The sequence below is a fragment of the Zingiber officinale genome, chromosome 9B (genome assembly GCF_018446385.1).
Source record: "Zingiber officinale cultivar Zhangliang chromosome 9B, Zo_v1.1, whole genome shotgun sequence".
Classification (NCBI taxonomy): Eukaryota; Viridiplantae; Streptophyta; class Magnoliopsida; order Zingiberales; family Zingiberaceae; genus Zingiber; species Zingiber officinale.
Window position 1 is genome coordinate 9,073,202 of NC_056003.1, and position 11,215 is coordinate 9,084,416.

The following is an 11,215-nucleotide window of genomic DNA, read 5'->3' on the forward strand; positions in this document are numbered from 1 at the left end:
TGAACTTTTCTAATATTTTAAACCATGGTTTTGAAACTAGTACTTTTCTAGTATTCTTGAAAACTGAACTTTTCTAGTATTTTTCAATCAGTTTTGAAAAATAAAATTTTCAAACTCAGTCTTGGAATTTTTGAAAACTTATTTGAAAAGCATTTCATAATTGAAACTTGTTTTGAAAATTTAAAATTTGATCTTGAAATTTAGAACTTATACACTTGTGTTTGAGATTTTGTTTATCTAAACTTAGCTATTTTTCTAAAATCTAAAAGCTAATGCTTTAAACAAATTTTCAAAAGTTTAAACTCCCCCAGATTATCTTGACATTTTTTCTTTGTCTGAAGTCTATGCTTACTTAATCCATGCTTATTTTTTATGAATGTCAAAGGGGGAGGGTTAAGTGGTTAAGTTAGCTAAACCAGAATTGAAAATACAAACTAACTTAAAAACCCTTTAAATGCTTGTTTTTTCTTGCATATGTTTTCACTAACTTAACCAGGTTGTCATTCCATCAAAAAGGGGGAGATTGTTGGTGCGGTTAGCACTAACGATTTAACCCAGGTTTTGATGAATGACAAATCAGGTTAAGTTAGTCTATTGTTGATCTAACACTCTGATCGAGTGTGCAGGAGAAGTCCAGACAGGTCGACGGGCTGACCGGATGTCTGGCACGAAGTCCAGCTAGGTTGACGGGCTGACCGGATAGCTGGCGAGAAGTCCAAGTGGGTCGACGGGCTGACCGGACGCTTGGCAAGAAGTCCATCTAGGTCGACGGGCTGACCGGACGCTTGGTGAGAAGTCCAGCTAGGTCGACGGGCTGACCGGATAGCTGGCGAGAAGTCCAGACGGGTCGAAGGGCTGAACGGACGTCTGGCAGGTAAGTAAGGTAAGTCACTGGAGGGGAGTGACTGCGAGGATGCGTTCCCGGGAAGGGAACATTAGGCGTCGATCCGGCTTAGATCCATTTCGGATATCTAAGTCGAGATCGTGACTAGATTCCGGTCTCGGAAAGACGGAATCTAAGTCATACTCTTTGCTATTACTTTGTTGAACTTTAATTGTGCTAACAATCTGTTTTACAAGATATATATTTGCCTCCGGACTAACGTTTGTCTTGCAGGATGGATTCTGCGGGAAAACAGGGTCCGAGCGCCGGAAGGAATCCAGGCGCCCGGAGGTCCGAGCGCCCGGAAGGGATCCGGGCGCCCGGGAGGCAAACTTTATCCTGATTGTGCGTCGCCACGTGAAGCTCATTGGTTGGACCTGCCACGTCTCACCAGGGCGCCTGGAAGGGATCTGGGGTGCCCTGAGCTTCATATAAAAGAAGGGGCAAGGGTAAAGCTTCAATATGAACTCAGAATCCAAGATCTGCTGCTATGTGCTCTTGCGACGCCACGAAAAGCTCTCCGACTCAGTGCTGGTTTTGTTTTAATTCTATTGTCGGTATTTTCTTTATCTGTCAATTCTTGTACTTAACTCTGTAATATTCGAATTGATAGTGATTGCCCAACGAAAGTACTCACGGAGTACGGGCCTTTGAGTAGGAGTCGTCACAGGCTCCGAACGAAGTAAAAACAACTGTGTTCATTTACTTTTCCGCTGCGTATTTTTACTCAACTTTTCGAATCGATATTCACCCCCCCTCTATCGAACGATCACGGTCCTACAACAACAACCTCCGTCGCCCTCCGGGCAGCCACCGTTCGAGTGCTCAGGTATCGTACTATTTGTCTATTCCGGCCTGCGAGCCGCTATTGTATTCCGGCCTGTGAGCCGAGGTTGTAGTCGAGGTTGTAATCGGACAGTGCGTCGTCCTGCGGACCTATATCGCGTCCGGCTCAGAGCCACTGGAGACAGCTACTCACCAGGCGGACATTTATCTACTATTCAGAGCCGCGACGACTCGGTCAGCACCACGACCAGCTCACTCATCCATCTGAGGGCGCCCCCTGGGCCAGGGCGCGTTCTCGTACTCGGTATCTGTTCATTTTATTGCTATACTATTATGCGGTTACTTATATGTCTGTGGGATTCGCCTCGAGCACCGAGGTACCAGCGACCGGGGGAACCCGGTCGCTGGATACAGGTACAGTTGACCGGATGAGGACTTCTGACGATCTGGTCAACGTAGAGGACAGCTCACCACCGGGTCAAGAGGATGCGGTCAACCTTCCAGACACGTCATACCGGCAGGTTCGTCTTCTCAGCTTCCAGACAGGATCATAATCTAAACAGTGGAAGTGCACAAGTGTTGTTACAATTTCTCATTTCGTTCAAAAGCTTCTGGACCAAGGTTATATTTATAGCCTTGGTCGGGGTGCCTGGAAGGGTTCCGGGCACCCTGGGGGGATAAAACTTTATCCCTCAACATTCAGATCGAGATTGACTCGATCTGGTCAAACTTCAAGGTCCAGGCGCCCGGAAGGGTTTCGGGCGCCCTGGGCTGGTCCGGGCGCCCTGGGCTGGTCCGGGCACCCCGGACTGTTCCGAGCGCCCCGGACTCCCAAGTCAACAGATGTTGACTTTTCTCCGTCGGGACCTTTGCTCCAGTTCTGTCCACCTCGGTCCGGGTCTTCTACTCCGGATCCTCTCACTTGGGTGATTTTTATCATTCGGAAAAGGGCTCACCCGAACCCAACTTCCGGTCTTCTCGAGTGGACTTCCGCTCCGGCTTCTCGTCCCTCGGAATTGCCGCGTGTTTCCTTCTCATCCGCCGGCGTACTCATCCGCAGTCTTTGTCCCTCGGACGCACCGCGTGCCGTCCTTCTCGCTAGCCGCGTCTCTTGCTCCTCGAGCAGTCTTCCGCTCCGGCTTTCGTCCCTCGGAACCACCGCACGCTTCCTTCTCGTTCGCCGGTGTACTCTTCCGCAGCGCCTCGTCCCTCAGACGCACCGCGTGTCGTCCTTCTCGCTAGCTGCATCTTTCACTCGATTACCTGTGCTCCTAAGCTCCTGCACACTTAGACACGATGTTAGAAACACACAGGACCTAACTTAACTTGTTGATCACACCAAAATAACTTTGGGGTTCCAACAGTACCTACATACTACATTCATCAAGTAGGTCTTAACTTGCCAATCACAAATCTATGTGACTTTTGGTATGGTCTTGCTGAGCCTTATATTCTCAACACTTGCCCCTCAAATTAGTTAACCTTAGCTAAGCTAAACAAGTCAATGAATTTGAGTTAAGTCAGTCCACTAATAATTATGATAAATTATAGATGTTTTGACACAAGCTCATAGCTGAATTGTACCGACTTATGTAAAAACTCTAACTATCATCATAGTTATTAGTGGAGGGCTTTTAACAGATCTTGACTTTAATATATTTAAGGGATTTTATAATTATTAAAATGTCTCACCATAATTAACTTCTTGTGCATTTGTACAATCTCATTACGAGATTTATCTCCATTAATCCTCTTAGTGTTTTAAGACAAATAGGTCTCGGAGATTTTAACATGTTAGTCTACTTATGCCATAAGGAATTTATATCCAAATTACAACATGTATTACTTTACAGGTTTTAGACAAAATTCATTTCTATCATGGAATATTACGGCATATAACTTGCAATCAAGAAATTAAGATTTCTTTGAAATCTCTTGAAACACTGATTCCTGAAATAAATTTTGAAGAATCGACTTCGTACTATATGATCCAACCATGAACTACTCTGATACCATTGTTGGGTTCGGAGCACAACGGAAGACATATATTAATCATGGATCTTTTCGTGGTACATATAGTTTTACACAAAAATAACATAAAAACATACCTTGAGTCCTTGATAGGTGTGAATGATATCACAGACAGATAGACAGATAAGAGCCCCACGTGTGACTCCTCTAGCGGTATCCACGTGCACTAGATCACAAACTTGACACGATCCGTTAGGTGCTAGCCTCTTGGATCGACAAAGCCTTGGAAGCACTACGATCTCTTCCGAACGAAGAAGAAGTTGACGAGGGAAACTCGGAGAGAATGAATTCTCCTCTTGCATCTTTCCGAGGATGGCTACTTATAGCCTCCAAGGAATACAAAGAATTAAGTTCTCAATAAATTCATCATTTATGATCTTCATTAATTAGAAAGATGAAGAGTTATACGCTCCATAAATTCTTCATTTATAACCTTCATTATGATAACTCTTCAAATTCTTCATTAATTATCATTATGATGACTCTTCGAATTCTCTATTAATCATCATGATTATGACTATTCGAATTCTCTCTTCTTTGTATCAAATAAATCCATATTTGATCTTGATCTCGACTAGCTTCTGATACCATTGTTCATGTCTACGTGCTATGAGTGCGATCCTTTAGGTTTTATACACGAAGGCAGTGTAAATCTATACACAGATTAAGGTAGCCGTCTAACAACAGTTTTTAGCCACCCAACGCGATAAAATTAATATCAATCATAAACTGTAAACCACTATGAACCGATTACTGTGTAATTCAATCTCTTCATCTAAGCCTACATCCCAATTAATTCGGTACATTATGCATCATTACCAAATTAATTGTTTTACTTGATTTCCAAGATATAATAGACTGCTCTTGAATGATAAATTATTCCCCCCATGGATTTCAAGTCACTAATATCTCTATCAAGCGGCTAGGATGTTAACTCTTAATCCAAGAGAGCGATGAATCCTCTATTGACTCAACGCTATTCTCTCTACGCTTTGTCATACACCCAACTACCGTATTAATCACAATCCAATTAAAGAATGCTTTTAACGACGTCAAAGCACATAACTCTACGCATAGAATAAATGAAGATCTCAAGTCAAAAGATCAGTTACACTCGTTCATAAGAGGAATAACTAATGATGCTTAATATGTGGTCTCCTCTTGAGCGGGTCGTGTCCAGTGTATCTCTAAACTCAAGGCACCCCCAAGTACAACTTGGATATTCATCCCTCGGTCTATCTCGACCTAGTCATACTCAGTGTTGATCTAGATATCCATGTCCCCTCTAGATATATGTCTGATCAAGGACTATTTTCATATTAATATACTCATTAATCTGTGAGACTTTAACATTAATTATATATGTACAGAAAAGTAAATAATTAATGATAAATACTTGTTTTTATTAAATAATTATCCACAAAATACATAAGAAGTGTCTTGGCACATAAGTGCACACACTAACAAGATGGGCACTTGCATTAAACAAAATTATAATGTATATATTAGAAGTAGCAAGTTATATATATTTATAAGAGAAGTTTGTTACAAATAAAAAAAATTAAAAAAATATTTAATAAAATATTATTTACTAATAGTATATATCTATTTAATATGTTATTTAAGTTTATTACAGCACCCACCATCTAATAAAAAGTCTGGGATGTACATACCACATACACATTCTATTAACACATTTATTCTTTCACATTCATTTTAATATTAATACTCATGATTTGTGAGTCTCGCTGTCCATTCATTTTTATTTTTATTATCATTTCAATTGTATTTACATAATTTAAATGATTATTATTTAAAATAAATAATAATATTTTTAAAATATATTATTTATGTAAATTAAAATATATTTATTTAAAATTAAAATAAATAATAATATTAATATATTTATTTAATAAAAAAAATACATGGAGGGTACTCAAGCGACCCTCCCTTCTTACCTACCTTGTGTGCAGCGACAATTTTTTGATTTTTTTTTAATCTGCATGCAGCATTGAACGCGTTTAATGTCACGATAGCATTAATGCTACATCACAATGGTTTTAATGTCAATATGAAGTTAGAGCATCCACATCAATTACTCTATTCAAAGATTTTACCCTAAATTTTGAATAGGTTAACTAAAAATCCTCTGCATTAGTTACCCTATCCATTCCCTAAATTTAGATTTAATGAATAGTGATTCTCTAAATTTAGGGAATGAAACCTCTATCCTAAAAATAAAATAATTTTTTTAATCTCTCTCCTTCCACTCAATCTCTCTCTTTCCACTTATTCCATAAATATAATAATAAAAAATAGAAGAAAGAAAATAAAACCTGAGTGAGATACAAGTGTTTGGTTTCTAGTATAACTGAAGCAAGAGTGGGAATCTTCTATCAATATTTATATTGTTAAGTTTTAATTCACATTATTCCCTTTGCTTTTGGTAATGCATAAGTGTAAGCTTTTAGTCCCACATTGCTAAGAAAAGAAAGGTTGGAAGGCTTTATATATGGAGTCCTTCCATCCATGCTTAGCAAAATTAAGGGGACCTACACGCATGTGCGGGTCGAGCCCAAATCAGGTGGTTTCAGGGGGGGTTCGAACCGGAAATCCATAAACCAGGCATGACGCACGCGAGCATCGCGCGCAGGGGGGTGCAAATCCCCAGCTCGTGGGCCTCGCGCTTACGGGCGGCCCGTATCTGTTCGCGTGATTTGGTCCGCATCTGAGAAAGTGAAGCGAAGAGACGCACCTGGCTGGTCTCCGCGTGAGAAAGCAGAAGCAATGCACTTCTTCGAACCGACGTACACTTTGGTTCCTGTGCACTGCTTCAAGTGTATAAATACACTGCCTCACTTCCTTCTCAACACACTCCAAAGCAAAGCATTCCTCTTCTCTCTGCTTTCTCCTTTCTTCTTCCCGAGTTTGAGTTCTGAGGCTTGGTTTCTGCGATCTGAGATTGAGTTCGAGTGCGGCGTTCGTCTTGGAGTGCACCTACGAGCGGTTGTTGGATCTTGGGAGGATTTTGCCGGAGAGCCTCTGCACCGTGGGCGGCAATAAATTCTCTAAAGACAGTCGGCAAGCCCGACGCTTCAACCGGAGATACACAAATTCTTAACCTTACTCTTATTATCGTTTATTGCATGTTCATCATTTATTAGTGTAATTATAGATTAGATTACTGTGTTAGCGTAATTTAATTACAACATATATCTCCATCCTAATTAGCATCGTAAAAAGCTTTAAGCTAGAGTGATCTGTGCAACGATAAGGCACTCAGATAGTTTTCTAAATACTATGGTTTGAATCTCGGTGCATTATAAGATGTTAGTTGTTAAGAGAGGAGTCACTCGTACGTTCGAATATACCCGATGGTTGATCTATGGGCCAGATCGTTTATTTCTAGGACTAATTGGACCGAAAGGTTAGATATTTAAATTATCAAAAAAAAACAAAGAATAGTAGAACAGAAGTTTCCTTTCATCAAGGGCTGCAAAATGGGAATTATTGCTACATAATCGATAGTATGAGGCCGGATTACTTATGAACTGACATACCTGATGAAGAATGTATATGTGAAGTCTGGTCTAATAATGGTGAAGTAAATAAGACCACTGATCTGTCTGAAAACGATGAAGACGGCTCATCAACTACCTTTTTAAATCTCCATTGGATTGGGAGCAACCTGAAGAATGACAGTGGTCATGTAATGTGGGCTTTTCATCTTAAGGCCAGCCAGCATGAATATGTTCAGTTCAAATAGATAATGCAACTGAAGCACCTCATTCCAAACAATTGGCTATTAGCAGTTGTTGCCAAGTTTCAAATCCACCTTATACAAAATGTAGAGGCTCGAGGGCTTCATTATATATATTACAAATTTTGTCTATCATGTGTTTCATTTTGAATTGTTGGCGATATTTGAGGAATAGAAATATATGACTGCAGGGAAATGAGCTATTGTTCTTTATTGGAATCCCCACCAAAAGAATCGGAGATTGCTATTGTTCTAGCAGAGAACAGTGACAGGAGGCGAGAGCATGTGATTCATCGACTTGATCACCTCTCTAGAAAGGAAAGGAGACAGCTGAAGAAGGAAAGCTTTCATTCCATTCCAGCGTAAGTCTGGCCACTGGGTCCATGTTGACAACCACAAAACCTTACTTGAAATTGTGGTCCTTAACTTCCACTCAAATGCTTGAATTCTCTCTCTATTTATCTCTCCTTTTTGTATTTAGCTAGAGCAACATAAGGAAAAGGGCATCTGGTGCTCGAAAGTATGCATGAATTTATGCCAAGTAGACTCACCCAAGTTATGGTTGATATTTGAGAAGCTCAACTGAGTGTCAGTGGAATCAGACAGGTTGTGATGCTACAAGCCTAACCTTAATTAGGGTTCACATCCTAATAGCATAGGCAATATTCTCATTTTCTCGTCGATGATTCTGAGCTAACTCAGTTCTTGATAATGAAACATATAAGAAAATGGGCATGAGATAAATGACAAATTATAGATTATAGATTATAGATTATAGATATAGAAAAACGAAATTAATAATGGAAAGCTAAGAAGAGAATGGAAGAGCTAAAATTAGTTTGGATGAAAATGGAGGGGTGAAAGTATTTTAAAAAAAAAAGAAAAGAAAATATGAATCTAAGATGGACTAACTTCTTCTTCTTTTTTAATCCAGGTATCCAGAAGCAGAATTTTCTTACAATATATGGAGGTGTGAGATTTCGATTCCCTTCATTGAAACCCAATTCCTCCCCTTTGTCTTCGTCTCTTGCAGCATAGAGACATACGAGCAACAATAGTACTGGGCCTTAAAAAGTTTCCCAATCATTTAAATGCCCTCTTTCGTCTTCCCATTGCAACACAATGCTTGCTGACTTGATCCAGTACGTGCCAACTTGGTTAAGAAGACAATTCCGTCCAATGTCAAGGGTTGGCCAAATTGCACCAGCCCAAATCAAACTAAACATTACGGTGACATTTGATTCTTTCCTAAAAAATCAAAATAGAAATGTAGATCATAATATTATGAAATGAAAATAAGTATTAGCATGATCATGGATATCACTTAATATTTAGTTAGTTGAATATTTTCTATCGGAATGAATCAAATTTTTTTTTATCCTTCGAGGAAAATAAGAAAAAAAATAGATGTGAGATAAAGTTAATTGTGAAAGAAAAATATGAGAGAGAAAAAGATAGAGCATATGTAATTAGAGCTGTCAGACGGGTCAACTTGTGGCGGGGCGGGTCGGTCCGTGGCGGGCTAACCATTTGACGGGGTGAAGCGGGCCAACCTACCAATTTGACGGGTTGGAAAATTTCTAACCCAACTCATTCTAAGGCGAGTTGCGGGTTTGGCGGGACAACCCACGGGCCCATCAAAAATTTTTAAAAAAATATTTCATATCTTTAACATTTTACTTTGAAAAAGTTTTCTACAATTAAATGTATACATAAACATATATTTTAAATATAAATGAACACAAACGAGTACTGTTGGAGGAAAAATACTATTTTTATTTCAAAATTATAACAAAGAAAGATAATAAATTGACCTAAAACTTAACTTACATATGTTTTTCAACCCGCGGGCCAACCCAAGCCCGAGCTGGCGGTGGACTTGGGTTGATAAAATTCCAACCCAACCCGCTTAAATTGTTTGGCGGGGCGGGCCAACCCGACGGGCCCAACCCAAATTGACGGCTCTATATGTAATGAGAGAGAATAAGAAGAGAGAAAGTATAATGGAAGAGAATGAGAAAAGAAAGTGTGATGTGAGGGCATCTCCAATGGGGGATATTTAGAGAAGATATTTCTTCAAATATCCCCTCTCTCAAATATCTCCCATTGTGGGGGATATTTGAGAGGTGAATAGAAATCACCGAGCATAAAGTTATGTCCGATGATTTCATTTTAGGTGGCATGCAAGTGGGCCTTACAAGAGGCAATGATTACTTTATTATTTTTTTTTAGTTTTTAGTTTAGGTGACATGCAATTGATTTATTTTTATTTTAGTTAGTCAGATATTTTATTATATAATTTGAAATATTTGAGAGTAAGATATTTGGTAGGTGGGACCCATAAATATTTGGTTGAGAGGATATTTGAGAAGTGAGATATTTGATTGATGATGTGAATGTGGGGACCACAAATATTTTGAAGAAATATTTAGTGTTATTGTAGATGCTCTGAGAGATTAGAGAGAAAATATGATGAGAGAAAAAAAAAATGAAAGTATGATGAGAGAGTGTGTGATGAGAGATGCATGATGAGAGAGAATGGAGAGAGAGAAAATATGATGAGAGAATGAGAAGAAAGAAAGAATGGTGATAGAGAACAAGGAGAGAAAATGATATGAAAGAAAATTTAAATAAATATAATAAGGGTATTTTTATCCAAAATAATTTAAATAATATTTAAGTTTTTAAAAATGATGAAATCCAAGGGAGAATGTGAGCTTCATCAATACCCCATATCTAAGTTTTTAAATTTTATTTTAAAATCTAATTCCGATTCTCCTCAACTAAATATAAGGTTTGATAATAAATCCAATTCTTAATTTTCATATTCATATATCAAACACCACCTAAGTACTCTGTAAGGAAGTAGCACCATAGTCATCATCCTCTCCATGATTTACGACTAGGTTAGCAATTAGCCGATCGATATACGATAACACGCTAATTGTGAGGTTCTCTCAAGGGAACTAAACACCTCGTCTTCTGTGCATGAGCTGTCTTACATGTACTGATTGTAGAACAAACTTCATTGTTCGTTTTTCATCCCATCAAAAATCCTGTCTTTTCCTGTTGTCAAAAACCACATGACTTTGGTGCAGGTCTTATTCTGTGTGATAATTCTCCATAAATGTATTGTTTTTTGTCCACGCCTGAATTTCATGCCCCCATAACTCAGCAATTCATCTAGAAAACAAAGTAGAAAAGATTTTCAGATAAATCACTGCAATGGGTAAACCAAAAGGCAGTGTTTTTAAAACTGGGCTGGACAGCAGGCTGTTTCAACTTTCAACCAGTTAAACTGGGAACTGGCAGCCAATCCGGTCCCAGTTTTCTCATAAACCAGCTGTTACCAAAATAATAAAAAAACAAAAACAGTAAAAGATGGTCATTCATATTAATAATTATTGGCAGTTGTGGTTTTATCTCATCCACAATCATTGAAAGTTGAAACAGCAGCAGAACCGCATTTATCCTGAAAGAAAAGTGTTCACGTACGCCAGTTTGCAAGGTTCCAGCTTGTTTCTTACCTCTAATCAAAGAGTGAAAAATATTGTTGCCCGTTCATTATTCCCTTTTTATGCCCACATTGGTTATTCATGCATGAAGTATTTCTTGCCTGCTTGATTGACATATGAAAATTGCAATGGAACAAACGGAGGAATATGTGAATGGTCGGCTGAATGGTCACCTTTTCATTAACTATTCTGGTTCCTTTTTCAGTTGCCATAGATCGGCAGTACAAAGAGGCTGTTGCT

The 11,215-nt window shown here is 38.9% G+C and overlaps 1 long non-coding RNA gene across 1 annotated transcript; it reads left to right on the forward strand.

Moving 5' to 3' along the window:
- Positions 1–1,666: 1,666 nt before the first annotated feature.
- LOC122023884 lies at positions 1,667–1,956 on the forward strand. The gene is made up of 2 exons (XR_006123247.1): positions 1,667–1,712; positions 1,840–1,956. It is a non-coding gene; the product is annotated as an uncharacterized LOC122023884 (long non-coding RNA).
- The last annotated feature ends 9,259 nt before the right edge of the window (positions 1,957–11,215 follow it).